This window comes from Onthophagus taurus, chromosome 8, assembly GCF_036711975.1.
Source record: "Onthophagus taurus isolate NC chromosome 8, IU_Otau_3.0, whole genome shotgun sequence".
Classification (NCBI taxonomy): domain Eukaryota; kingdom Metazoa; phylum Arthropoda; class Insecta; order Coleoptera; family Scarabaeidae; genus Onthophagus; species Onthophagus taurus.
In genome coordinates, this window is record NC_091973.1 from 13029137 (window position 1) to 13033461 (window position 4325).

Genomic DNA, 4325 nt, shown 5'->3' on the forward strand with positions numbered 1-4325 from the left:
AATGTTACCATAAGATTAATATTTAATGTGATTTTCATTATTTTAATAGCTTGTCGCTGAAGATGGGAATAATTTCCTGAAACATGTACGACTGTATATTTAAATAAAGCAAGTAGAAGTTATTTTATTATTTATAACTTAATAATTAACTTAAAAATTAACTTAATAAAAAGAGGAGAAGGAGTAGTTACCACTCCTCCTCTTCTGGATGTAATTGGTTCGTTTCTTCGTAAGGCGGTGGTGCTGCTGGTGCCGGAGTCGTTGCCAGAGTCGTTTCCGGAGTCGGTGAACTAACGGCTGTGGTGCAGTGGTTAATGTGCATGTTGTGCACATGCACTTCGCCCCTCACCACAGCCGATTCTGACACACTCTGCACCTAAAAAGATAAAATTAATGACTTGGAAAAAAGGATTATAAATATAACGTACCAATTTAAACAGCGCCTCTACTTTCACCTCCAACGAGGCAACTTTCCGCTCCACATTACATAATCTGATCATATGATTATAACTCATGTTGTTGGAAGTCATCTTTAAGCTAGGAAGGGAAGTTTACGCTATTAGTAGTGAAACTAGATAAAATAGATTCAGCCTTTTTAATTTCACAGGTTAATGATGCTATGGTGATGTCGAGCGATATTGTTAAAGGGTTGTTACAGCTCGACGACATCCCTTCTCTAAACTGTGAAAGTTCTCTCAAGAGGTCTGCAATTGAAGAACCTTTGCATGAAGGTCTTTATAAAAATTTTGATACAAACTATTAATTTCGGCCAAAATCTCCCCTTTGGTTGTTTCTACTGCTGTACACATTGCGTTTGAAAGAAGGCTGGCAGACACATCGGAAATATCTGAAGTAGCAGGAATATTAGTAGGAATATTAGCAGGAATATTGTCAACCCTTAAGATGTGTACTTTCGGACTTAACGAAGGAATTTCGGTGTTAGGGATATTTGAGTTAGTAACGGGAACCAATGAAGCTTTAGAAGAAGAAAAAGAAGCCTTAGTAGCTTTAAGATACTTCCGGTTACTACAGTGTTGTGATACCGCCATTAAAGCAAGACAGTCGTCGGATTTATCGGACTCGTTCTCGGTAACCACTTTCGACTGTGTCATTTCAACCTGCGACGGGGTCGCTGGTTCAACTGACACATACTTGCGTTGGCTACGTCGCGAACGAGCACGTGCCTCCCTTCTTTCTTGTTTTTCCTCTCTATATTTTTCTGACGGTACCCACACACCTGCAGCCTTCTTCCAATGTTCACGGTTCCCCGAATTCCGACGAAGTGAAAGGCGTTTCACATTTTTATCGTCGACATTCGCGGAACCTGCGACGTTCAGAAGCGACGGATCTTGCTGCGCATTAGATTCCACGTTAGGATCCATCGGCTGCTCATTAGGCTGCACGTTTGGATCCAGCGCCTTCTCAACAGTCGATATGTTCAACAGGTTTATGTCAAAACTGTTTAACAGGAATGACTCCTGGCTGCTGGCGAAACCGGGAGCAGTTAAATCAATTTGACTAAAACCGTCTTGAGACATCTTGATAAAAAAGAGATTCATACATTAATTTATTTTATTTTAATAAAAAATCATGTATACTTACATCGCTTGATGAAAAGAACGTTAAAATCTAATTGCAGTGGGTGCTGAATGATAGGATGTGAATGGTAAAAAATTATTGTAGATATTATGATACAAACGTTCGAATAATAATGTTATGCTTACCAACAAAAATTAAGATTTAAAATAGAAGGAGCTATAGAAATGAAAAAAACAGATTAGCAACAATATATGCAAAGGAAAAGAAGGCTATACTTACCAGAAAAAAGTCGCCGAGATAACGAAGTTATCAAAACTGATCGACCTGATCAAACAGAAAATGGAAGTGATCAGTAGTAAGATCCTGTAGGAATTGAAAAAATAAAAATAACAATTTAACATAACAAACAAATAAACAAGTTGTACTCACAAAAACAAAGTAGAAAGAGCTGTTATGATGAAACAAAACAAGAATATTTTACATATTATATAAGCAAAGTAAAAAAGGTTACTTACCAAATAAAACACGTCAGCAAAAAAGAGAAACCTGAAGGATGTCTAGGACTGGGAAAAAAATAATTTTAAAAATTATATAAACATGCAAAACAAATATAGTTTTACTCACCTAAAAAAAGAGAAAGTTGTAGAAAGAGCCTGTAGTGATGGAGAGAAAATGAACGTTATATAAACATGAAAGTAAAGAAGGTTGTACTTACCAAAAAACTGAAGAACACAAACACTCAAGTGACTTTCAAAGGCTGGGAGGTGCCTTCTTATAGTAAAGTAATGAAGGGGGGCGTGGGGTGGGGCGTGGAAAGGGGGAGGAGTGAGGAATGGGCGGAGTTAGAGTGGGGGCACTTTTTTTCTGGGTCAACTTTCCCGCAAATTGGGGGGGGGGAATTTTAGATTACAACTCCGAATCCCCACTCCCATCCCTACTCTTCCATCTCCACTTTTGGGAGGAGCCTGAGGAGGAGCATGGGAGGAGCTTCAATAAACAATCCTTTTCCCTTTTCCTTTTTCTTTTTTTCTTCTTTTTTCCTCTTTTTTTCTTCTTTTTTCCTTTGTTCCTCTTCTTTCCTTCTTCTCTTCCTTTTTCTTGATTTTTCTTTTCAATTTACAACAATTTTTACAACCCAACAGTACCCAACCCAACGTATACAAATGCTTTTTTCTTTCAAATTAAAACAACTTTTTATGCTTTTTACAATCTTTTATTATTATTATAATTTACAATCTATAACTGACAATGTTTATATATTAAACCTTACATAAAGAACAATCCTTTCTTGCCGATGGTGGACCATCAATATGCGTTTCCCAATGAGGCAAATTATAATGTTCAAAACAGGGCAGCTTGCTTTGTAATCGCTCATCGTTTCTATACTTCAACGGTAATTTAAACCAAACCGCCGTCAAATCTAATGGCTTTACTTTATTGATATAATAATCGATTGGTAAATAACACAATTCGTAGTTTTTAATATTCGCAAAAGATAAATCAGATTCGTATCTTTCCATAATATCCCACACTTTATTAATTATAAAAGTTGAAAGTCCCAATCTGGTAACTAACCGCCAAAGACGTTCCATCTTGAACTGCTCTACCGCTACTACTCGTCTGCCTTTCTCAATTCGTTTACATATAGTTATAGATTTCTGAATACGTATGAAAATAAATAAAAAACATTCGACAAGGAGCACACACTTGGTCTCTTTTTATGATAGGGACACATCGGCGTACCAACCTCCAATTTGCATTCATTTTCCGGCAATTCTTTTACCGGTATTGTTAAAATTCTTCTTAAAAATGTAGCTTGCTCACGTCCTTTTACGTACGCTACTTTTGTTGAACGGCACAAATACCAAACGATCTCATCGAAACGAGACGCAGGAACAAACCCGTCGTTCCAATCAATACAATGATGATGACTCATTAACCAATTCGCCGTATTGCGAAATTTGGTAGATAGGGAAGAAAAGCTTCGACTAGGTTGAAACACGTAATGACTTATACAATGATTACTGTCGTAAGAAGCCAGTTCCTTTGGGATAAATTCTTCATCGTTTACCGTGAAACCTTGAATGTCCAAAATAATAAAATCCCTTTGAAAACCATAATAATAATAATAAACCACTATACGCAAACGTTTCCTTCGATGTTTAGAGATACACTAAATGACGTTGCTTCAGCAGTACCACTATATTAATTGCTTAACCATTTTCGTAAGAGGCGAATACACAAATGCTCTGTCATGCAGAATTAATGCGTAAGCTGCCGTACCCTCCGGAATTGGATTTTTCGTCGAATACTCGATTTTTATTTCTACTCCGCTTTTATGTATTGCTTCCTGTTGATACGTGCAATCGATTCCAATTAACGGCGCGTAAGTTTTAAATTCTTCCGGTGAAAACAAAGGTTCGCTTTCTTGATAGTAGTATGCTTGCTGAAATCTTGAATACATATCATACAAAACCGCATAGTGATTGTTATCAAAATCCACATTTAAATTATCGTACGGAAAACGTTCTCCGTTCAAGAAAACGGTTACGTTCGTTAAGTTTATATTATCAAATAATGCCATGTTTCCCTTAAATATGCCCTTTCGATTTGTTTGAAATCCGATTATTATAAACCTAGGCGTTTCCAATTGTGGAGCAGTTTTGACGGCCCAAGATTGCTTCGTAGTTTGAGGTAATTGAGGGTACTCGTGTATTTCCCACGATCGAAAAGGAACGTGAATGTCTACGTTTCTTTCCGATAGTTTTGTTAATGCCAACTGTTCG

At 37.0% G+C, this 4325-nt stretch overlaps 1 long non-coding RNA gene across 1 annotated transcript; it reads right to left on the reverse strand.

Annotated features, from left to right (window-relative positions):
- Positions 1-1221: 1221 nt before the first annotated feature.
- On the reverse strand, positions 1222-1859 carry LOC139431061 (uncharacterized). The gene is made up of 4 exons (XR_011641370.1): positions 1819-1859; positions 1725-1755; positions 1603-1645; positions 1222-1538 (listed from the first exon to the last, which is right to left on the reverse strand). It is a non-coding gene; the product is annotated as an uncharacterized lncRNA (long non-coding RNA).
- Between the last annotated feature and the right edge of the window lie 2466 nt (positions 1860-4325).